We start from the raw sequence: 26,119 nt of genomic DNA on the forward strand, positions 1-26,119 counted from the left end.
GTGCTCTACCGCTGAGCTGTACCCTCCCTCCTTGAAAGACTATTGTACTGCTTATTTCCTGTGAATGGATCTCTTTTCCTCTTCTAAGCATTTAAAACAATTTTGTACTTTTTCTTTTCTTTTTTAAATGAGTTTGAATGAAGATTAAAAGGAAGAAATGTCTGTTTGTCACAGTGCTGTGTCCCTTTTTATGGAATAGAGAAACAGAGTTCTGGCTAGAAGCTTAAATACCTTGCTAGAATTTTTAGACAACTTCAAAATACTCAAAATATACTAAGGGAATAAGAAAAGGTTAACATCAATCATTTCTTTAGAAATGTCTTGTATAGTTTATTATGACTTATGAGATTAAGTAAATGTACTTGGTTCAGTCTCCTGTGGGTGTTTTTTCAAGACTGGTAACAATTTTGACAGAACCTGACAGTCAGTCTCATTAACCTCCTGCTTCCACCTGCGGTAGAGGCAGATGAGCGCCCCCTCACTGTGAGGACGTCTACCAAACGTCAGGTCATTCTTTAGTCTTTAGGGGAAGAAGCGCTATCCACCGTCAAAGAGAAGCCTTTCAGTCCGCCATGTCGGCTCACTAAAATGTTCTCCGCTGGGGTCGGAGGTGGAATTACTAAGGTAGCCAACCGACACAGTGGAACTCTCCAGAGCTTCCATCACGTTTAGTTATCTCTTTTAAAAATGCATGATTTCAGATGATATATGCATGATATGTAGAGCTTTTGTGTGTGTGTGTATGGACTGTATTATGGGGAGAGGGGTTATTTTTACCACAGTTTGTCAGTCTGACCTGTTTGGGAGGAATACATTTAGAGGGATTGCTACTCATGTCTCTCTTCTTGGAATTCTTAGAAAGCTCTGACCGAACTTTATGCATATTTTGGGAACACTTGGAAACAGAAAAGGGAGATGCGCTGAACATTGAGGTAGTGCTTACCTCTCTCTACCATTCCTTTTTCCTACTGTCTATTTCTACTTTCAGAGAAAAATTAATATTTATACCTCAAAAATTTACATCAAAATTTTTCACTCTCAATTGCAAGTCAAAGAATTTGACTAGGATTTACTTTGTCTAAGCTGTTATCCATCCTGACTTTTTGAGAAAAATATAGTTTCTTTCCCTAAAGTGATGGTGCTTGATGTAAAATTGTAGTTAGTGATAAAATAATCCCAAACTGGCTACAATTAGTTTGTGAGTTCATCCCTAATCCCTCAGAAGCAGAGGAACATGAAAACCCAATCAGCTACCAGGAAACACTGATTTTTCTTGAAAGAATTCAGAGATTTTTTAAAAATGTACGATGATTGAAGTATCTCTTGAATTTGGCCCCACCAATATACCATACTCCCTCACTCACAGATGAACACACACACATACTTTGACTAATGCTGTTTATGTTCATTCTGTAAAAATATATGATATGTGATGACCCCCTAGAACAGAAGTCTTCCACAATATTTTAGTAACAATAGGTATTACTAGCAGATGTGTTGGGGAAGGGGCATTGGATTACCATTATGAAAATTAAATAACATTTTAGAAAAGTGAATGAATTAATTTTTGGAGAATACAGGTAACCCAAGAATAATTCAGTTAATGCTTTGGGTTTGGAAATAGAATAGAAGCTTCCTTAACCAACTTTGAATTAACCACTTGGCCAACGTCATTGCCACTCTCCATTCCTTCTGTAAATCATACCAGTTGATGTCCACTATGTATGCGGTGCTCGTGAGTACAAGACTATTCTCTGGCTAGCCCCACATACTTCCGCTACTTCCAACTAAGTTGTGCACTTACTAAATGGAAGTTGTGATTGTTTACCAAATCTGTGAGTGCCAAATGTGTGTGACATTGGAATTATGATATTTAATTAGATATAAACAAACCAATGAAATACATTTGAAGACTTCTGGTTTTTAGGAAACCTAAGTTGCATATTTTGGAAATGTTGAATAAAGTGAATTGTTCACATAGTTCTTGCCATATCAGGTGTGGATAAAAATACTGTAAAACATGGGGTGTGTATAGGGGAAGTTTTCTCATGTAGGTGGCTTTACAAGTGTCTTTAAGGTTTCTGCTTCACATTAAAGAAAGTGAAACTGAGACGGGAAGATGATACAATACTGGTTTGGTCAAGAAAGATGATATGGAACTTTGATCATCTGATCCATGCTTAATGAAAAAGCCTTAACTCCACATGAAAAGATTGGCAGATGAGCCTGTATTTGTATATTTTAAGTTGAAATGCTTATGACGTATGTGCTTGTATGCTTACTCATTTTAAACGGGCTTTGTGATTAATTGGACAACTACCTCTTGTTAAACGCATCAACATGGATGAACCGCTCAAATGCCTTTTTAAATGACAGAAACAATTCAACAAAGTATACATATAATATTATGCCATTTACATAAAGTTCAGAAGTAGACAAAACTAAGCAATATATCATTTAGGGGCACATCTATATATGGTAACACTATTAAGAAAAAAGGCACTGATTATCACAAAAGTTAGGATTCTGGTTATACATGGTTGTATAGGTGGTTGAAATACAAATGGCCATTTAAATTCAGGTTGGCACAGGAGATCAGTTTGTACCTTTGGGGTACTTCACCTTGATGAAAGTGCACACTTACTGTGTTAGCTTCAGATTTTTCAGGTTCTTGTGCTACACCTGAACCCGGTGTTGGTGTGATACCCAGTCTTCTGCACTTCCTAGAAATGGTCTGCCCCTTTGATTGGCAACTATTTCTGTTCCGCATTTTTTTATCCTCTTTACTTATCTTATTACTTTTGGGAAACTGACTTCCAGAGAAAGATCCACTCTGATTTCCTACCAGTAGTTGAATAAACAGGTTCAAGTATAAATATCTTTTTATTCAAATAAGAGCATTCTCATGATTATCACAACAAACATTTTTATTATGTAAATTTTAAAACAAAAGTAAAAATTGAGAGAATATATAATGAATCATCATTCACTCCTCACCCAGCTTCAACAATTATCCACAGTTTTCAAAACGTTTCTTCCTATAATGAAATTTAGATTTCAGTAAACAGCTTTGACTTTCTTGAGTGCTAGTTTGTGTTTAGAAGTAGAATGAACATACTTTGAAATTTAATGGATTTGAAATATGTTTCAGTTCATTGCTTTCATCACTTCTGTGATTTGGAGCATTTTTAGTTATTTTTTAATGTAGTAGAATAAATTGCATTTTTAATAGTATCTCATATGGTTGCCTGAGGTGACACATTCTCACACTGAATTATAATTCAGTAAGAAAATATATTATTTTTTTCCTAAAAACAAACACCAGTGTTCTGGGTGGAATTAGGATTTAAGGTCTAGAATTTAAAATTATTTGGCTGATGTTTAATAGTTTCTAAACAGTAGTATGTAGTTAAGATATGATTATAACTCTTAACAGAGAAAGGTGTTTGATTTAATTTTCCTGAGGTTTAGATATGTGTAATAACTCAAACAGGATAGAAGTTTAATTCTTACATTAAGTTTCAAAATTGATGTTCCTGATTGGTAGACGATTCTCGTCTGTGTGGTGATTCAAGGCTGTGAGCTTGTTCCATTTTGCAATTTTGTCATCTTCAGCACATGGCTTCTAAGGCCATTGTGTTTATTTCATCAAGTTGGCAAATGGGGAAAGGGCTTGGAAAAGTTTCTATGAGCCAGGCCTGAAATTGATGCCCAGCACTTCTGTTTCTACATTCTATTGGCTAGAAGTAAGTCAGGTGGCTACCCACAGCTCTAGTGAATAGCACAGAAGGAAGAGGAAATGGGTTCTGTGAACAGCTGGCCATCTTTAGCCACAATTACACACTTCTTCTCTGTGTCTGTAGAGTCCAGGTGTTTTCCGCTTTTATCTACTTAGGAGCTTTTCATGAACAAGCCTGGCCGAGTCTTGCCACACAACAAATTTAAGATATTCATTCAACTTTATGTGATTAGTTCCCTATGGCTTTTGATGTCAAAGACTAATAATATCTAATTCTTCTCACAGACATTGTTACATTTAAGGGAGAAAGAGAAAGGGCACTAATTTTGGAGAACTAATGTAGGAGCTTAATATTTGCTCATTAGAGCCCGTCATTGCCAACAGATTTTGTTCTTTGAAATAATTTTCATAATTACTTGACTAAATTCCTCCATGAAAATAAATGGTGACAATTAACTCAAATTTTGCTTTAGGATGTAGATAATTAGTGAGTCTGTGTTTTCCAAATGTCTCTGTCATGAGGGCCAAGATGAGAATTCTAAATTCTTTCCTTGCAAAAGGGCACTAAACTATGCACAGAGCCTGGTTTTCAGAGTCATGAGATCTGAGCGGCACCCAGACACTCAATTTCCATGTGATTTTAGAACAGCCACTCTACTCTTCTGCATACTATTTACAAAACATCTCGTATAGATACATGCTGAGGATCACATTGGGATGATATCAATTAAAATACTTTTGAAAATTTAAAGTTGCTAAATGAGTTCTAGATGATACTTCCTCAAAATTTTGAGTTACCCATAATGATTGATGAACAAAAATGATGCCCTGGTTAGACAGAGACCACTCGACCTCCAGCAGGCCTTATTTTTACGAGGAGGATTGGTTACTTCTGGCTATTTTCTGAGTGCTGTTTGGCAATGCCTTGAAATTGCCTCTGTGCGGCACTGAAACTATTAGGGATGGTCTTTTGGTCACTGCTCTGCCACCTGGACTTGAGACCTACAGGAAATCTGGGTGTGTTTCACCATTAGCCCTCCTGAGTGCATACCCTAAGGCTTTCCTGTGAATTGTGCACAGAGACTCAGGCTTTTTTTGTGTGCTTTGAGAGACAGTGGCCAACAGGAATATGAGCATTTTAAGTTCAACCTGGAGAAACAGGGACATTTGAAAATAAGAATAATTTGTCTGGAGTTATTAATAAAAAGTAAAACTACTTCATGCCTTATTGAGTAAAGCTCTGCCTACCTCCAGGGAGAAGAATTTAATGATTTTCCTCCTGAGAATCACTTTTCTATTGATCCTTTACATAAACAAATACATCTCTTTTTTCTGCCTCAGGAAAATAAATCAGATCAGAGAAATGAAATCTTAATGGACTAATATTTGAAAAATGAATTAAAAATATTCGAGTGTAACAACTCCTTTTTATGGTTCATAAAATCCCCAAGTATCATTAAAATCCCCAAGTATACTTAAAAGTATCCCTAGTTAATACCCTTAAAAATCCGTGAGTTTTTATTGTTACTTAGGTGAAACTTAAATAACTCTACTAACAAGATTTAGAGAAATTTTTGCTACTTTTTTTATAAAATGAAATTGAATTTTCTCAAGAAATTAATAACTGGCTTGGCTTAGGAATGGAACTGTTTACAACATTATGAGCAGAAACTGTGAAAGGAAATGTGGAGCTAAAAAATTAATGCAATAAGAGGCATATTTTGTGTTGATTTTGCCTTTGGCTTTTCCTGCCTCATACTCACATCCCTATCAAGTCTCAATTGGGATCAAGCATCTGCTCCAGCTATTATAATCTTTTCAGCAGCTGGTTCTTGAACACCTACTGTGTGCCAGGCACAGTGTACATCACTCTGCCACCTGCAGGGACCATCTTAACCTGAAATTTGAAAGCCTTTTACTGTGCTCTCAGGGCAGCATAATGAAAAAATAATGTTTCTAAGTGAGAGATTTTGTGATGATTCCAAACTATTGCCCCAGTTTTTTCCTAAAAAAGAAAAAGAAAAGAAAAGTAAGAAAGAGAGGAAAATTTAGAATTTAAGTACTGCCATGAGGATTGTGTCCTTTATCCACTGGTATTTTTGAAGCCAGTACTATCCCCATCAACATCATTGTCCAGAAAGCTTTCATAAAAGTTAATAGTTTAGAAATAATAGCTGACAGTGAAATGTCATGATGTGAATTATAGAAGCAGTGTAGACTTCTGAATCTTCTCTTTCTCACCATAGCTGAACTTTTCTTGTTGAAAGGAAAAGAAAAAAGATACACTTCCAACAGGTACATTTTTTCCCTTTAGGCAAAATGTCTCATAAATTGAGATTCATTGAAATGTGTACCTAGATTCTGGTACCTCCATAAGCTATAAAGTCTTAAGATTATTGCCTCAAAAAGGGGGGAAAAAGATTAATTCTGACCTTTTTTTAGCTGTGACTTTAATTTTAAATGATATCTAATTTCATTATGGAGGATTATATTGAAAATCATCCCAATATCCATTGCATATTTCAATATTCATAACTTGTGTTGTTTCTAGCTTCAGATCAGTTGCCTTATGAGATTTATCAGCAATACTAACAATGAATCAAGGTCATGTATTATCAGCCTCTGTGCCTGTAATCCAATCCTGACTGAGACAAGAAATCCGTCGGAGACCTGAACCAACTGCCTTCCACTTCTCCTTTCCTTCCCGTACTGGCTGCCCCCACGGGTTTAGGAGGATGGATTCAGCCTCCTGCTTGGAAAAGTGGTTGAGTTGTAGCATCTGTCACTCATTATTTGAAAGAAAACATTATTTGGCCATGGTGTGTCCCCATTTTTCTCACCATTCCATGTACTTCTTATCAAAACTGGTCCCTTGGTCAAACAGGAGAATTTTTTTTTTTTCTGCAAGAGAATACTTTTAAAATCAAGGCTATACAAGTAGAAATCTTAACACCAGGCAGTGTGCTCTGTGAAACTGCATGAGAGCGTGTCCCATTATTGACCTTTGGGCTCTGCTGTTGTACTCTGAGACCTGCATGTTTTCTACTTATCTGTATTATCTCATATGATGGGCACCTTGGTTTTCCAAGCAGGACTGCAAGTGATACTTAGATATAGCTTGCAGGTATCACCCATTGTATATTTGCAATGACTAGTTTACATAGGGCTGGGTACTATTTTGGTAGGAAAAACATAAATAATTTCAATAACTGGGACCCAAAGAGAAAACTTAAAATAAGATATAAATGAGTCTGGCACAATGAGCAGGATTCTGTGACAAGATCTGAAAGTTCGAGGGAGAACATAATCAAAGCAACTGCTCCAGGCCCCTCCCTGGGTGTAATAGCTCTCAGGGAGAAAACGTACTGCGATATTTTTCCTCATTTTATTTTTCCTTCTATTTTTTTTAGATCGAGGTAGCATTGGTTTATAACACTGCAGACATTTCATGTATACAACACTGTATTTGAACTTCAGTACACACTATAGCCTGCTCACCACCCAAAATTTAATTTCCATCCATCACCATACAGTTGATCCTCTTACCTATTTTGCCCTCTCCCCACTTTCCTTCACCTCTGGAAATCACTGTTTCTGAATCTATATGTTTGTTTTTGTTTGGTTTGGTCTGTTCATTTATTTACTTTTTAATTTTTAAATAATCCACATATACTATACCACATTAACAAAATAAAAGATAAAAGCCATCTTAATAGATACAGAAAAAAAGCATTTGACAATATTCAACACCCATTTATGATAAAAACTCTTGATAAAATAGTTATAGATGGAAGGTACCTCAACATAATTAAGACCATAAATGACAAAACAATAGCTAACGTCACACTCAATGGTGAAAAACTGAAAGCTGTCCCTCTAAGATCAGAAGCAAGACAAGGATGCCTACCTGCCATTTTTATTCAACATACAATTAAAGGTTTTAACCAGAGACATTAGGCAAGAAACAGAAATTGAAGGCATCCAAATTGGAAAGGAAAATAAAACTGTCACTATTTGCAAATAACGTTTTATACACAGAAAACCCTGAAGATAACACACAAAAGGTATTAGAAATAATAAACAAATACAGTAAAGTTGCAGGGTACAAAATCAATATGTGAAAATCTGTTGCATTTCTATACACTAACAAGGAACAAGCATAAAGAGAATCCACAATCCCATTCACAATCACAACAAAAAGAATAAAATACCTGGGAATAAAGTTAACTAAGGAGATAAAAGACCTGTACACTGAGAACTGTAAGGTTGTTGAAAGAAATTGAAGAAAACACAAAGAAACGTGCTGAGATTTTAAAGCGAGAGCAATGCCTTCCAGCCCAACACTTAAACAGCATATTGCAGCAGAGGGTAAGTCTTTCCCTTTCTTGCCTTGAAGCAGACTGCAGAACTGTCCTGTCACTCTAAGTTTGGGGAGCGTCTGTAGCCAGCATGGGAAGAGTTCAGAGTAGCTATGATCAAAGCCAAAAGGCACTCTGTTTTCATCCATGGATATATATAAGACACTCTTTAGGAACTTCTAATAATTGTTGCCTGTGGAGAGTGGATTGTGCCACGATGATTCATCCATCAGCTTACCCTCCACCCAGTTCCTTCAGATGTGTATTCTTGATAATCTTGTCCTCCATCTGGCCTTAGTCACTCACCCCAGTGATCAAGACCTTTATGTCTTCTTGTCCTGGTCATTATCAAAAACTGCTCTCCTGTAATGGACAATGAACTCTCTGGCTTTATTTAGGGAGTAAATAACCCTCCGGGAGTACCATTTTTACCTGCTCTAAGCTCTGATCTTACAATGACCATTCCTCTCTGCTGCATTATCAACATTTCCTTCTCAATGCAGCATGCACAAATGCTGTAAAATCTCCAATCAGGAAAAAAAAAAAAAAAGTTACAATTCTGCCCCTTGAGAGTAGATCCTCTTCAGCTACTACCACAATTCTCTTTTTCTCTTTCTGGCAAAACATCTTTAAAGAGCAATGATGTCCATTTCCTTACCTAGCACTCTTACCTCACTCCAGTCCCCATCATTCCACTAAAACTGCTTTTTTCAAGTCACCAACGATTTCCACATTACCAAACATTGTGGTCAATTCTCAGTCTTTATTGAACTTGGCCTCTCACTGTCATATGGCATTATTGGTCACCTCCTTCTTCTTGGAACACTTCAGTACTGGCGTTGGATGGCATCGCTTTTTCCTTCTTAGTTATTTACTGCTTCTTATCAGTCTCCTTTTTTGTTTTTCCCTCCTCTTTCTGACATCTAATGCTAGAGAACCACAGGTCTCAGTCCTCAGCTGTCTTATATTTCCCTTACTTATTCCCAAGTTAATCTCATTCTTTTCCAATGCCTTTAAATATCATTTCTATGCTTAACTCCCAAATTCGTGTCTCCAGCCCTAACCTCTTTCTGAGTTCCATTTGATTATCTGTATGTTTGATCCCAACACAAGAAAGTCTAATAGACGTCTTAAACTTAGTATGTGAAAACCATGCTCTGGGTTTCTTCTCCTCTCTCCCCTAAACTTGCTTTTTCCTCCGAATTCCCCACACCATTAAATAGAACCAATATTCATGGGCCAAAATTCTGTTACAAAAACCAGTTAGGGGCAGAGGGATGTAATGGGGTTGCATCCTCTAGTTTATTTATTCATATTCTGTTAGGTACCAGCTCCTTAATTACCCTCCAGCCATATGTTACGCTCCTAACTAACAGCCACATCTGTGGAAGAAACAAACTCTTTTCAACAATGTGATAAACCCTAAATCCTCCTTGTCTTATATGCAATCAGCAGTACATCATGGAACTAATTCCCATTGATCACTATTTTGTTTGGGTCTAGCCTGTGTTCTGCCTAAAACATGTGACCAGGAGATAAATCGCAGAGCAGGTAATTAAGAGACAAGTAATTTAAATACTGAGTTATACTCAGGAATTATAAATGGCTTCAGAGCATGTTCTGAACAGTTTTGTTTTTTGCTTGTTTGTTTCTCTTGTTTCCTTTTTAGTTCTCCCTCAAACCCCCTTTACTGAAGTTTTGTTTTTCTATCTGAACTTTTCCATTTAGAATAGATTTCAGAGTCAGAACCAGGGGAGTCTTAGTTCCTCTCAGCCCTAGAGGTTGTTCTCAGAACAAATCAATTTGCCATTGTATTTAACAAGGTATGAATTTATTTATCAGTCATCCTGTTACTTAAAGGATTTGAGAGATGACAGTCTAAAAGTCTGTGAGGATCGTATTGATTATGAGGGCTTTTTGTGAGTATATGTATTTTTTGTTTTGCTTTGTCTACTTGCTCTGCCACAAGCTTTTGGCATGTTAATAGCTTTCTGGTCTCTTCATCTGCCACATCAAGGTAATGACAGACTTAGCAATAAACAGAAAATTAAATGCTTGAAAAGCATCAGGAAAATATATAACACTCTAGATATACAGATTTTAATCTTTTGATGAGACTGGAAGGGAAATAGAACCTTAGAAATTTTCCTTGTTTATTTCATTTTTTATATTTTACTCTGTGAAACTGAAGAACTAATCCTCTCTCATGTGAAAGCCAAAATGAAAATCCTAGCATATTTATGGCTATTGCAGCCTAGCTAATTTTCCTTTTACTTTGCTATGTTTATTAAGCAACATGTTAAATTTCACTTAACCAGCTCTATACGTCAAGTTTCTATGTAGAATGAAGGATTCCAAAATGTAAAAAGAAGCACATTTTCTTACTTCAAACAGCTTAAGCCAGAGAAAAGGATTCACGTAAACAAATGTAATATTTTTTTACCAAATTTAAATTATGTCATAATTTTTACAAAAATCTTGTTCGGGCCCAAATATTTTTTCCAACTGGACTCCATGTATTATCAAGGAATCTTCTCGTTCCTTGTGAGATATTTTAAATTTTTTCTTGCAATTTTAAAATCATTTAGAAATATTAATGGAATCCTATTCAAGAACATAAATATGACTTTCCTATAACCAAGAACTTCTGTAGACTTAAAATATGTCTGTGTTTGAGAGTTTGATCAGACTGGCACCCTAAAGCAACAGTTTTCTTTAATGCATTGATAAGCTTCCCTGGTTGCTGTGAACTTTCTAATATCAAAGTGATAGCAATAGCCCAAAGTCCGTGGAGTGCTCAGGTTGAATTATTTTTCTTGTTACAGATATTACATTTCTCTTCTAAAATTATAATTCACAATTGAAAAATATATTCTAACTTATTTACCTTTTAAATATATTTTTAAATATCACATTAATTTTACCGCACAAAAATGACTGTGGCAGAGTGATTTTTTTTTTAAATGTTGTGGGTTAATAATACAGCCACAGCCCCTCATACTAATAAACACTAATGATGGATCTGTACAAAATCTGTACAGGCTGCAGATGATGTCATGGTGCACTGTATATATGAAATTTCACAATTATTACAGTATTAAAATAAAGGATCAGTTTTGCCTTAAACATTGTCTTAAGCTCTTTCCATAAATTAATTTATTTAATCTTGTGGTATAGGCAGAATAATACCCCTTCAAAGATTTCCACATCCTAATTCCCAGAACATGTGACTATGTTACATATATGGCAAAAGGGATTTTGCAAATGTTAATAAGATTATGAACCTGAAATTAGGGAGATTATCTTGGAGTATCTTTATGGGCCCAGTTTTATCACATGAGTTCAGAGAGATGTAGCAGAAGTGAAAGAGATTCAAACTAAGAGAGAGACTCGCCATTGCTCAAGAAGAGTCACATGGAAAATGGTGACACCCTGTGAAAACAAAGACTGACCCCAGGCTGCCAGTCAGCAAGGAAATGAGGACCTTAGTCCTTTACCTGCAGGGAACTGACTTTGGCCAAAACCTGAGTGAGCTCAGAAGTCATCCCTAAAACCCCCAGAAAGGAACATAGTTCTGCTGATTTTGCCCTGTGAAGCTTTTAGTATGGGACCCAGTTGAGCCATGTTCTACCTGGAATTCTGACCTAGAGAACTGAGAGATATAGTAGGGGGTGTTGTTTTAAGAAGCTAAATTTGCAATGATTTGTTACAGTGGCAATAGAAAAAATATATATACATTTTTGTAATAGCTCATGAGTTGGTACTATTATTATCTCTACTTTATAGGTAAGCAAACTGAGGCACAGAGGAGTTAAATAACATACCCCAAAACCCCTGGTGGTAAAGTGGACCGGACAAATAAGTCATCATTTGAGAGACTGTATTAAGGGTTTGTTATACCCCGAAGAATATCCTGTGCAGTGGTCAGAGATACGTTTTTGTTGAAAGAAGAAGTAGTGTATGAATTGTATCTTTCGCACTAGATCTGTAATAGTTTATTAACAATAGTCTACTAGTAATTATTAGTAAATTTACTAATACATATTAGTGCATTTTTCCTCAAACAGTATTTTCAACTTCATAATAGTTCTTTTAGAGATGCACAATTAAATTGCTTGGCCTGTCAAACTAGAAATTACTGACTAATGGATGAAAGTTCCTTACTGAATCAAAGGCTAATAACCAGAGATAGTAATTAAAATAATGGTTTATTATTTTCAAAACCAAAAATTAAGTTGATACACAAAACATAAAACATTCAAACAACAGAACAAATTCTTGTCTTGAGGATTGTCATCAGATTTAAATGCAGTGGGCCACACAGCATAAGGTTCATTGTGAAGTGTCATGAAGTGAGTATTTAAATCTGCTTAAACTTCCTGGATTTCTGGAAATCAACATAAATCATGTTAAAATTGTTGCTCTACTTTAAAAAATGACTTGTGAGAATTATGTGAAAATGTGAGCACTACAAAAAAAGAGTTGGTCACAATGAACAAAACTGAACATGTGCTTCTTACAGAGTATCCTTATAAAATTTAAAACTATGTAAGTTATACATCAACAGAGGAGACCACAAAACCCATGGTCATTAAAATGCTGCAAAGAGCTAAATTAAATGAATATAATAATACATCAATAAATATTAAACATTATAACATGTTATAAATATTAGTATTTAATAAATTAATAGATTATTTATTAAATAATTAATAAGTGAAATGCATGAAATATGAAGGAAGAATTATTCTTTTTTTATTGAAGTATAGTCAGTTTACAATGTTGTGTCAACTTCTGGTGTGTAGCATCATAGTTCAATCATACATATACATACATTCATTCTCTATTCTTTTTTCATTATAGGGTACTACAAGATATTGAATATCATTCCCTATGCTATACAGTAGAAGCTTGTTGTTTATCTATTTTATATACATTAGTTAGTATCTGCAAATCTCAAGCTCCCAATTTATCCTTTCCCACCCCTTTCCCCTCCAGTAACCATAAGTTTGTTTTCTATGTCTGTGAATCTGTTTCTGTTTTGTAAATAAGTTCATATGTCTTTTTTTTTTTAGATTCCACATATGAGTGATCATGGTATTTTTCTTTCTCTTTCTGACTTACTTCACTTAGAATGACAATCTCCAGGTCCATCCATGTTGCTGCAAATGACATTATTTTATTCTTTTTTATAGCTGAATAGTATTCCATTGAATAAATATACCACAACTTCTTTATCCAGTCATCTGTTGATGGACATTTAGGTTGTTTCCATGTCTTGGTTGTTGTAAATAATGCTGCTATGAACTTGGTGGTGCTTGTATCTTTTTGAATTAGAGTTCACTCTGGATATATGACCAGGAGTGGGATTGCTGGATCATATGGTCTAAGTCTATTTTTAGTCTTTTGAGGAATCTCCATACTGTTTTTCATAATGGCTGCACCAAACTACATTCCCACCAGTAGTGTAGGAGGGTTCCCTTTTCTCCACACCCTCTCCAGCATTCATTGTTTGTGGTCTTTTGAATGATGGCCATTCTGACTGGTGTGAAGTGACACCTCATTGTAGTTTTGATTTGCATTTCTCTGATAGTTAGCAATGTGGAGCATTTTTTCATGTGCCTATTGGCCATTTGTATGTCTTCACTAGAGAATTGCTTGTTTAGGTCTTCTGCCCATTTTTGGATTGGGTTGTTTTGTTTTTTTCTTATTAAGTTGTATGAGCTGTTTATATATTCTGGAAATTAAGCCCTTGTTATTCTCATCTTTTGCAAATATTTTCTCCCATTCTGTAGGTTGTCTTTTTGTTTTGCATATGGTTTCCTTTGCTGTGCAAAAGCTTATGAGTTTAATTAGGTCCCATTTGTTTATTTTTGCTTTTATTTCTATTGCCTGAGTACACTGCCCTAGGACAACATTGCTAAGATTTATGTCAGATAATGTTTTACCTATGTTTCCTTCTAAGGAAGAGGCTTATAGTGTCTTGTCTTATGTTTAAGTCCTTAAGCCATTTTGAGTTTATTTTTGTGTATAATGTGAGGGAGTATTCTAACTTCTAATTTTCCCAGCATCATTTGCTGAAGAGACTGTCTTTACTCCATTGTATATTCTTGCCTCCTTTGTCAAAGAGTAATTGACCAAAAGTTTGTGGGTTTATTTCTGGGCTCTCTATTCTGTTCCATTGATCCATAGGTAGTATTTTCAATTGAAAAAAATACAAGCATCTCAAATAAGGCTATTTCTTGATAGGAAAGTGGACAAATTTTCAAAAGATTTTCTTTTTATCATTTATTGTCAACCAAATGTTGCTAATGCTGTATTTTAAAATATAAACTGTTCTAAATTTCTTACAATGCTACCTGTTCAACATGACTGGATAGAAATGGTATATGTCCTATATTTGAAAAATAGCCAAGACTTGTTATGAAAAAGGTATTTCATCAAATGGTATCATTGCAGTATACAGAAAATAGCTTTAGAAGTTAGAAATACATTGGAATATTATTGCTGGATTAACATTTTGTAATAATAAACATTGTTACAGCTCATTAAGCCAATTTTTGCATTTTCCACATTTTGTAAGTCAAAGACATTGATTATAAGCAGTTTTTATTGCATCTGAAAACTTTGGGTAGTTCATAGAAAGATTCATTAACACTTAAAAATTAGCAGATAAAGTAGAAGTATTTTAAAGTAATACTTATAATACTTTACAACTATGTTAGCAAATGTTCAGCTAACTTAAAATTTGTATCATTTTATAGACTATTTAGCTGATGAAATACAAATATTTAAAAAATAATTTTTGTAATATATTTCAATTATGCTAACAAATGTTGAATAGACTTTATTATTTAATTTAATTTAATTATTTTGTAGGGGGCATTATAAGGTAGAAAAACATGGGGGTGGATTTTTTTTTTTCTTTGGGACTATTACTACAATAAAATGAGTTAACTTTAAATCGTTGGCTTTAATAGAGCGGTTGAGACATTTCAATTAAAGGGAAAAGAGGGAACCATGTTTGCCTCTAAATATCCATAAGTTCAAGTATTGTTGCTGAATTAAAATAGCGTGGAGACCTATAAATGTTATCACACTTAATTTTTACATATGGCTTAAAATCAGGTAGACCAATAGCAAAAAAATACAGCTCACATTACTAAAAGTATTGTCAAAATCTGGAGGTTAAAAGACATACATGTTGCAAATGTATGCGTATGTTTTATACACCCCCCCCATAAATGCCTGAATAGTCATACACAATTTAAGCTAAGTGGTCTCTGGAAGATACATACCTTGGATGTATAATTTAAATATTTTGTCACTTTGGTCTAGAATTTGTAACTGTTTCTGTATCTGCTAAAAATAAAAATGAGCTGTCTTCTGACCATATGTTCAACTGGTGGGGTGTAAGGTAGACTTGTCTGGAAATCTGAACAGCACAGATTTGGTAAACTTCATTTGCAAGAAACTAGTTGGCTGGTAGCAATATTAGTCTAGTTGCTCCAAATAGGGCTGTGTAGTTCCAAGTTTTAAAAAAAGGATTATTCTTCTTTAGACATTCTTGTAAGACCACTTCTAAATTCAAATCAAATCAAATGTCTTAGTGCTCTCCTGCTTTTCTGTGAAGATCTTGCTTCTATTAGACATTACCATCTTTTTGACTACTGTCCTCCTAGGCTTTTAACCCCTAGTGCTTCAAGAAAAGACAAGGTGATAACATTAGACTTTTTTTTTTTTAAGAAATAACATGGTGTAGGTCATTTGTATCAAACTTCCTGCAATATGAGTTGTTCGTTGCTGGAAGTGGTGATAACGGGGGATTGTAGGCTTCTTCCTTATATGTCTTTAAAAATCAAGAAGTCCTAATTATCTAGAATTGGAAATCTGGATAGCTAATATTGGTGTTGCCATCTACTCAAATATAATTTTGATATTTTTTAATTTAACCAATCCTAATATCTTGTATAATTCACTGCAATAAACCATCAGTGTATGAAGAAACAATTCTGAGTGAACATTATTCATAGTTTTATGAATAATGAAAGTGCTGGAGGCAGAAGTTAAACTCATGATTACAAAGGAAGGGAAGAAAGTCTTATTGAAATTAAATCATTCAAATATGTTGGAACTTCAGGATTCTTGCAACATGATTATCATTGCAAAGTGCTCAAAATTTCTCTTAGGAATGAAAATCTGAGTTGTACCTGACATATATTTTGCCTGTAAAATTTATACCTGAAATAATCTGTTCAGTTAACTCCTTTATGTTTCACTTGAGTCATCCAAATTACGTTAGTGAAAATTAAATTACTCTAAAATGCAAATTTATTCAGCATTTTATAAGTGCATTCTACTGTCCTTCTTATTAAATGATGATATATTGAATGATGAATAGGGATTAATTTCTTTTTGAGGAGTTGAGAAGTTACATTTTTTTTCCTACAGTATAATTTTTAAAGGTTTTTTTGCCTGGCTTTAAGTGTCACAGATCCTCTTTCCACTTTTAATATGATAGCTCTTTTAATGTCTTACCATCATCTTTTGTCAAGAAAGACTCTAAAGTATTAAATTAAAATTCTTAGTAACCTTTTAAATAAATCTCCCTCATCCACACAAATATTTAAATCTTGTTCCTGTGAGATAATATGATTCTCAAAATTTGGAGCAGTATGGAATCAGTTATTCTTTTAAAAAGTATATTAATAAAAATCTAGAATTTATGATCCTCCGAGAGAGAGAAAAGGGTGGGCTACTTGGAAATAGTAGCAATTGGTTCTGTTCTCTTTGCCATTTACAAATATTTGATGCTTGAGGTGTGTTAGCAGTTAGAGAAATTCTAGAATCTCTTAAGGCAGACATTGTGTAATTTATGATTTATTGGTTTGTAGTATTCCCTGGTCTAAAGTGTGACCACTACAGGGTTCAGAAATATTGAGTGTACTATGGGATGGACCCACAGGAGCCAACATGTATAGGGAACCAAGAGGACTCCTGGAAGAAAAATCACTCCCAAGAGAAAGAGTTGGCCATGAAAAGGCTGACAAAGCTTTAGTCATTGAAGGGAAGAGCAAGTCTGCGTTCAGCCTGGTGCCCGTGCCCCGGGTCATATCCTGTAATGATATGAGGACTAATGTCCTAGAAAGTAAAATGGGAACCCCCATGACAGAGTGTAACACAGAACAGGGGAAGAGTTTCTCCTCTTTTTGAGCTAAACATAGCGTTTTGACAGCTGCAGGCCTCCAGTGCTTCAACTTGGGGCTGAGGAGAATCTGGAGAGACTGACAGGAGAGAATTTTCCCTCTTTGAGCCCTTAGGGAGCCCCAGTGGTGCCTGCAGGAGACGGCTGTGCCTGCAGGGTGTGGAACAGTCCCATGGGAGTACAAGTGGCACCTCTCAGCATTAGGGAGCTAAAGGAGAAGGGGAAAGAAAAGGATCCCCAACATGGCGCTGACCCCCTGGAGTTTGGATTTATGGGACCTCACCTGAGACGCTCCTGGTAATACATGAGAAGGGAAAGTCAGGGGTTGGGTCTGACAGTAGTAGGTCTGGATGACTTTTATTTATGACCACTCTCTGTGCCTTCCTTATAAGAGATTCTCAATAACTGTAGATTGAATGAATAATATTAAGGTAATCTGATAATTTTCAACAGAGGTGGAATTAAAAATTGAGAATATAAAAGGTCAGCTTCAACCTTTCTTCAGTATGATTCTCCATTGGTTTATCTAATCTATCTTTAGGATTTGAACATTTGAAAGGCAGGTTTAACAGGAAGCATTTTTCAGTCATCTATGGTGGAACAAAACAATCCCATTTTATAGAATTTCAACAATTTTGGTTATAGTAAAGTAAAAGAATTTTGAAAACTAATATAAATGTTATGAAAATTTTCTTATTTTCCCCTTTTTATACCTAGGATGATGTTTTAAAAATCAGGAATATATTGTACTCCTTAGGATAATTTCCTGGTTACAAATTCTAAATATTAAAGATGTTAAGATTTGTAGTTCCTTTGCTCGGAGACAAAGTTGAATGAATTCTGATATTTTTTTAAAAATCCTAAAAAAAAGATGAATATGTCAATAATGAAGAAAAATGATCCATCACTGAAAGATATCAGCACTACATGCTGCAAAAATTTGCAGCTGCCATAACCAGCTTTTTCAGCCCTACAGGAATAATCCCTGATGAAATAAATTAATTGATGTACATTTTTGTTTAAAAGCTAATTAGTTTTCGAAAATGCAGGAAAGCTCATGTTGAAGAAGTATATATTTGATTGTGTCACTTGCTTGCTTAAGACCCCTTGATGACTCCCTACCACCACCTGAGCAGGTTGATTTCCTCAGTTAAGTGGACTTGGAAACTACATTACTGTGTAGGCATATTTTTAGGGAATGGTTTTAAGATCAGCATTGATGGGAAGGAAGAAAAAAATTGCAGAATTTAAGCAGAGGAAGAAGTGAAACAGAGTTTGTGGGGCCTCATCTGAGGAGTTTTGAGGTTGGGATAATCCTCCTGAGTTGTCCTACATTAGGGTCAAGGAACCAGGCCTTATCGCCCATGTCAGTTAGTTATTGAACATGGGCCACCGTGAGTAGGAGGCATGACCTTGGACAAGATGGCCTTCTTCAGCTGAGCCAATCCCCAGAGGGGGCGGACAGTGAAGGACTGAGGGCTTTCGGCTGGCAGCACGCTTAGCAGTTGGGGAAGTTAAGTCGTTTATTTTTGAAGGGGGATCTGGGCTGCCCATTATGGCATCTAAACACCACTCAACAGGATGAAATCGTAACATTAATACAGCTCACAATCCCAGGCCAGACCCAACGTGCTTTTCCTGATTTATTCTCTACCATTCGCCTCTCTATATCCTGGATGCCAACCAATCCCCTACTCTTGTATACCTCTATGCTGTTGAAAATGGTAACCCCAGGCACACTCTCTTCCCCCCCGTTAAGACCCCATGTACTCACTCCCTTAGTCAGTTAATGCTTCTTCTGTGTTTATGCCGTTAGCATGTATCTCGTATTACTATTATCTATTTACTTACAAACTTCTCAAAAGAAGGCAGCTGCACATTGTACAACAAATACTTAACATAGAGCCAATATGAAGAGGACCTATAAACACTGAGTGACCAGATGAATAATGAATGAACACTAATTCACAAGACCAAGAGGAAGCAGATGTCATTTATTTATTTCATGGAAACCCGTATGTTTTCAAACAAGCCCAGTTCATTAAGGGCAGAAATCAAATCTAAAAGATCAACATTTACCCCAGTCCTGATATATGTCTGAGAATGCTTGAATTTGTGGAAAATACAAATAAATAAGAGATATATTCCCTGTCTTCAAGGTTCCTATGGTCTATTTGAAGAGATAGCAGACAAAAATATAAAAATTAAATACACAACATAAATAAAATTTTGTACAAAAATACATGAGAAATCATGGACAGCCCACCTACTATAATTGAGATATGTTATAGGAAGTTATTTATGATTTTTTTGGTCCAGAATTCATGTCCCATCTTCCCACAGAACAATATTTGACATACTAATCAATTTCCCTGGGTAGTCTATATAATCCTATTTATTAAATTTCAAATGAGCCTTAGGATTAACAATGCTGTATAGTGTAATTGTACTACCGTAGCATTTTTGTTTGTATGCCAAGTTTAATTAATGGATTAATATGTTCATATATTTAACCAGTATTTTGATGATCATCCACTGCTGATGATCATCAGGCACGAGGATATAGTTATGAACAGCTCAGATAAGCTCCTTCTCATGGCACACACAGTCTTTTGGGCAAAACAGACATTGAGTGATCATAATAAAGGGAGCTTCTTGGGCTGGGGCTTCTTATTTAAGGCAGAGTTAGGCTGAGGTTTTAAGGGTGAGTTAGATAGAAACTGGAGGTTGGAGAGAAAAGGAGGAAGGATGGCTTCCAAGTAGAGGGAAGATCATGTTCCAAGACATGGGAGGAAATACGTGCATAGAGGGTATTTAAGTAGCAAAAAGAACTGTCTCGTGGTTGGAATACTAAAAATAAAGTGTGACAGGCTACATGTTGAGGAGGTATGTAAAGGTCACATCATGGTGAACTTTGTAATGAGATTGGTCTTTGTCTTAAATGCCATGGAGAGTTAAAGATGTGCAGTATACCCTCAGATTTGCATTAGTAGAAGATTATTCTAGAAGCAGTGTACAGGAGGAATTGAAAGGGTCAAGAATGACCCTAGCAGGGAGACCAGGTGGCTAACCTTGCTATTGAAAGTGCACAGTAAGTTCACCTAAGGCATTGGCAATGGCAATGGGTAGAAGTGCATGGTAGCAAGTCCATAGAATGAATGATGATGGAGATTGATGAACTGTGGTGAGTGAGGGAGAAAGATGAGTGGGATGCCCAGGACCTTCGAAGTTCCAGTAAGATATGCCTGCTGTATACCTGTCTCCTCATCTGATCCGGGCAGTGTGCGAGGGGCTTGATTCTGGTCCTCGTCAGGCACAGACCACAAGGCAGGAAGAGAGTCCCTGGGCAGGTGGCCACAACAGAGGCAAGGGTGGAAAGGGAGCTGCCTTAAGCAAAGCTAGGTAAAGGAACAGAGTGACTCTGGGAGTCTATACACAGTAGGGAAGAGAGCCAGGCCAACACAGAAGGAAGCCAAAGAAAGCAGCCCTTGGTATTGGGAAGTGATTTTTACAGGTAGACCTCAATGTTATTAAAAGCTGGTCTGACATTCAGAACCAGGTCACTTTATTCTCCCCTTGGACATAAACAATCTCTAACTCCAGACGAGGTCACCCTGAGACAATGATACAATGAAACAGAACAAGGCCACTTCATAATTCTGTCTAAGCACAGACAAAAAACATGGTTATTGTGCCACCACGGAACACCCAAACGTAGAAATGCCCTCTTGTTCTAACAACATCCAATCTCGAGCAAGCTCTGCTTCCTTGGACCCCCTTCCAAATCACCCAGTCCAAGCCCAAATCTTGTAACAGATGCTTTCTGACTCCCTCTTACTGAGACACCCCACGGTTCCCCATGTTGTGTGCTCTCCTGCACTGCAGTGGGTAATAAACCCAGCTTGTTCAACTAAGGGGGCTCTGGGTGGTCTTTGGCTGAGGGCACTGACAGTGGGTTAGAAATTCATAAATTGGCAAGGGCCTACTTATATGTGATGCATTGGTGTGTTTGCACTGTGGAACAGCACACTGGGGGCTCATCGTGAACATTTGCTGGACAAACAAGCGAGCATTTACAGGAATGAGGAAAAGACCACTGCAATAATCCACCTGCTTGCAATCCTTTCTGGTCAGTCTCTTGGTCTCAAATTTTGACCTAACTCTACACTGGAAAATAAAACAGGGAAAAAAATTAAAAAACAAAAGTACATCCCCCACAGATTTATGAGTAATGCTACCTTAGTCATGGCAGTCTTTAGGTTTTTTTTTTAACTTTGATTTTGCTCAGGGAACTTTTAACTTTACTCATCTTTAATTACCTCAATTTCATGCTTAACTCAGGCACAGAAGAGATCTGTTTGTAATTTCAGATGAGAGAAAATGAAATTCCCCTCAGCAAAGTCAAATTTTAAAATTCAAGAGGAAGAACAATGTGCCAGCTCACAAAAAAAGTCAGCTTTACATTTCCAGGTAGTTCAGTGGTAATGCAGTATTAAAGGGCTCAAGTTTTGTATTGAAAACAAAACAAAATTCAACAGAGAGAGAAAGAGAACATTAAAACAAAATCTACTTGTCTCTCTCTTTTTTTTTTAAATTGTGGTAAGAACATCTGACGTGAGCTTTACCCTGTCAACAGAATTTTACATGTACCTTATGGTATTAGTATGCACTATAAGCACAATGTTGTACAGCAGATCTCTAGGACTTAATCAATTATCTTGCATAGCTGGAACTTTATGCCTGAACAGCAACTCTCCTATTTCATCCACCCCCCCCCACCTTGCAACCACCATTCTGCTCTCTGCTTCTGTGCGTTTGATTAGTTAGGATGTTTCATGTAAGTGGAATCATACAGTATTTGTCCTGTTACTGGTTATTTCAGTTGCCATAATGTCTTCCAGGTTTATCCATGTTGTTGCAAATGGCAGGATTTCCTTCTTTAAGGCTAAATAACATTCCTTTGTAATGCATCACGTTTTGTCTACCCATTCATCTGTCAATGGACAGTTTGTTTCTACATCTTAGCTATTGTGAATATTGCTGCAGTGAATGTGGAGTGCCAATATTTCTTTGAGATTCTGGATATATATCCAGAAGTGGGGTTGCTGGATCATATGGGATTTCTATTTTTAGTTTTTTGAGGATTTATGCTGTTTTTCATAGAGGCCGCACCAATTTACATTGCTACCGCCAGTGAATACAGGTCCACTTTCTCTCCCATCCTTGCCAACACTTATCATCTTTTTCTTTTTTAATATAATAGACATCGTAATAGGTATGGGGTGTTATTTCATTGTGGTTTTAATTTGCCTTTTCCCGTGACTAGTGATTTTGGGCACGTTCTCAAATACCTGTTGGACATTTGTATGTCTTCTTTGGAGAAATATCTATTTAAGCACTTTGCCCATTTTAAAATCAGGTTTTTTTTGCTACTGAGTTAAAGGAGTTTCTTATATGTTTTGGATGTTAGCCCCTTATCAGCTATATGGTTTGTGAATATTTTCTCCCGTTTTGTAGGCTGCCTTTCTTTTTTGCCTCATTTCTTTTTTTTTAATTGAAGTATAGTCAGTTTACAATGTTGTGTCAATTTCTGGTGTACAGCATAATTGTTCAGTCATACATGAACATGTGCATTTTTTTTCATTACAGGTTACTACAAGATAATGAATATAGTTTCCTGTGTTGTACAGTAGGAACTTGTTGTTTATATTAGGTTGTCTTTGTATTCTAATTGTTCCCTAGGCTGTGAAGAAGCTTTTTATTGTCTCTAGAAGGTGGGCATCTAACATATTCAGCAGTTGTTAATATTTTTCTTTAGTTTCTTGTATTTTTTGAATGTTCAAAAAAGAACAGTAATTCTTTTATAATTAAAAAGAAAACAATAGTAATTCAAACTAATTAACTGAAGCCAGTTCATGAAGCTGAGTGGAATGGGAAATATGGTTAATTATATGAGGCTTGATAAAGATTATCTGAGGAAAAAAGGGGAGATTTGGACTTACACATATGGTTATTTACATTAATCATGTTCACCAAGTCTTTCCCCTCTTCTATAGTCTATTTGATGATGATTAAATCAATGGCTCAAAGACCAAGAAACCACCTTTGAAGCTTTGGATAAATTTTGTTTGCCAACTTAATTTTCTAAGTTTGGGAAAGGAAGTAATGAGAAAATGGAAATGTGCAAAAAGTTACTAGCTCTTGTGCATTATGGATGATAACACTTAGCAGCTTCTATGAGAGGCAGATACAGAGATCATATTTTGCATTTTTAATATACTTCCTCTATTTGCTGAAAAAAGCTAGTGTAAACAGACGCATCTCCCTAATGAGGATGCTACCACTGATCTTCCTCTTCACAGTGAAAACTCCCAAATTTTATGAAGAACACAGAAAAAAAATAGCTGAAGGCAGAGGCTTTTTTTTTTTTTTTTTTGAGAACCATAGCTAAGCTTTTCTTTCATTACTGAAATATGAGTCAGATCAGGGCCGTGATATTGATGAGTAACATAATGAATAAAAGAATGACTAGCTCACGTGGAACCAAAGATGTCAGCATAGGGCTGCAGGCTTTGTTATTCCGAACCTAAGAGAATGACGGGTACAGTGATAGTCATTTTGGAAGATTCTACACCAAAACAGTGACATCCTAATTGGGACATGTCTGTCTTCTATTCTTGTGCTTTTCAATGCACTTTGTCAGTGATTTTCAACCATGCTTTTTAACTATACAACAGCTCAACCTCAAATTCTCAAAACTTCTTTTTATCGTCTTTAAATATTTATGTGGCATTCAACACTTTTTGGAAAGCTGTGAGTCTCTACATCAAACCAAATGCAGAGCTGTAAGCTAAAAAGTCTGGAAACCACTGTCCAGGGGATCCATTCTGAAGGTAATATGTCTTATATAAGTTAGAAAAGCAGTAAGACTAACTCGTTGTTGCAGGCCAAAGTGATGCTGGTGTCAGACCACACAAAACCTTAAGGAAAAAGGGGAGTATAGAGGTGCAGATGGAGTGAATCATCCATATTCAAATGAAAGCTTCTAACGTGTATAATTAATAATTTTTGAAGGGGTGGCATGAGGTTTGGGGATTTTTTTTCTGTGGCTTCTGCCCTTTCAATGTTTTCTGCAACCATCTGCTATTAAGTGATGATCAACTCTGTTTGCCCTACCTGTCACACCCCTGGCAGAATCATACAATGATACATATCAAAATAAAAAAGATAAAATAATTATAGGAGTTAGTAAACAATCCAGGGTCAGGACTGAAACCCAGCTGAAGATGTGGGAAAATTTCTAACCTGATACAAACAATCAAAATCTAGAACCTCACTCATTTCACGATCCCAAGAAAGGTGATAACCCCTGTTGTGGAGTATCCCTGAAGGGCCCGTGTCGAGACTGGGTGTGTGAACCCAGTGGCCCTCCCCCTCCAGTGGCCACATGGACTGAAGTGCTTGGAAGCTGAGGGTCTGGCAGTAGAGAAGAGTGACAGTGGTGAGGAGGGCAGAGCCCGTCTATGGAAGAATCCATCCCAGGAGAAGAAGTCTGGTACAAGAAGCCACAACCGGAAGTCATGTCTGAAGTTCTCAAGTGAGTGTTGTTCCGGGTTCTGTGAGGTCATTGGCAGTTGAATAGGTCACACCTCGGCACACGGGTCATGGGTGTGCTCTGGAGGAGAAGCTGATTGTGTGTAAAATCAAAGTGCAGCACCTCTACGTGGAGTCTAGAGCCCAGGAAGACTGCATGCCTCATCTGCTTCTGCTGGGCGTGGGGATACAAATCTAGTTCTCAGATAGATAATGAAGCGGGGCAGAAGTGGAGGGGGAGGAGGTGTTGTTCCAAGATCTCTCTCCATGTGGGGAGGAAGCACTCTTTGACACAGGATGGCATGTAGATAACAGGATTTAGAATTATTATATCTATGCTATGAAGATGCCATGAAATGAGAATTACAGTTTACCAATTGATTTACTTATGCATGATAATATAGAACAACACATAGTTTCTAATATTTCCCTCATTTTCCCCAAAAGACAATGTGTAATGTGTAGATACAGTTTACAGAGGAATGATAAAACACCCCATGTAACCACTACCTGGCTTAAGAAATAGAATATACCCAATTTGTGATTCTTGCTTTCCTCTTATTTTATATACAGGTATGGTATACAATGGGGTATGCTCTTCTCTCACTCATAGAGTCAACTTCTAAGAGGGTTATTGCTACATCAGAGAGTTGTTAATATGACCAAGGAATGAAAATCATTTTCCAAACAAGTGCTGAGCTCCACTCTCACTGGGATTTAAAGGGTGTTCTTGTTGTCTCGTATATTCTTGTCAGATATTTTTTTGTTTCCCTGACTTGTGGGAGATGAGACAGTATTTTACTGTGATTTTATTTTGCTTTTCCTTGACTGCTAATACAATTAAGCATCTTTTAATTTGCTTATGAACCATTCATGTTTCCTCTTCCATGAACTGCCTTTTGTTCTTTCTCTTGGTTTGAGTTTTATGATTGATTTATAGAAGTCTTTGCTCTGTTCTAGCTTCTCGTCTTTGACAGTTGTGCATTTTGCAAATAACTTCTCCCACTCGGAGGCTTGTGTTTTTATTCTCCTTATGATGTCTTTGATGATAATTAATTCCAGAGATAAACGTTGACATCTTTTTCAATCTTTTCCTTTATATTCTGTGCTTTTATAAAAGGTCTTAATGAAATCCTTTTGTGAATTGAGCACAGAAAGATATTCTCCTATATTGTCTTGTAAACATGTTGGAGTTTTGCTTTCCACATGTACGTCCATCTGGCC

At 36.3% G+C, this 26,119-nt stretch overlaps 2 long non-coding RNA genes across 5 annotated transcripts in view; one reads left to right on the top strand and one right to left on the bottom strand.

Annotated features, from left to right (window-relative positions):
- On the bottom strand, nucleotides 1-24,311 carry LOC116664978. 2 transcript variants are annotated; one of them, XR_004321548.1, is made up of 3 exons: nucleotides 24,237-24,311; nucleotides 8,583-8,587; nucleotides 1-11 (listed from the first exon to the last, which is right to left on the bottom strand). It is a non-coding gene; the product is annotated as an uncharacterized LOC116664978 (long non-coding RNA). The 2 variants fall into 2 exon arrangements; XR_004321547.1 differs by lacking the exons at nucleotides 8,583-8,587; nucleotides 24,237-24,311 and adding exons at nucleotides 5,061-5,064; nucleotides 8,723-8,855 and having other exon boundaries at nucleotides 2-11.
- Nucleotides 1-26,119, top strand: part of LOC106728889 — a 488,051-nt gene that overhangs the window by 336,129 nt on the left and 125,803 nt on the right. The window lies entirely within an intron of this gene.

The sequence above is a fragment of the Camelus ferus genome, chromosome 7 (genome assembly GCF_009834535.1).
Source record: "Camelus ferus isolate YT-003-E chromosome 7, BCGSAC_Cfer_1.0, whole genome shotgun sequence".
In the NCBI taxonomy this organism is placed as follows: Eukaryota; Metazoa; Chordata; class Mammalia; order Artiodactyla; family Camelidae; genus Camelus; species Camelus ferus.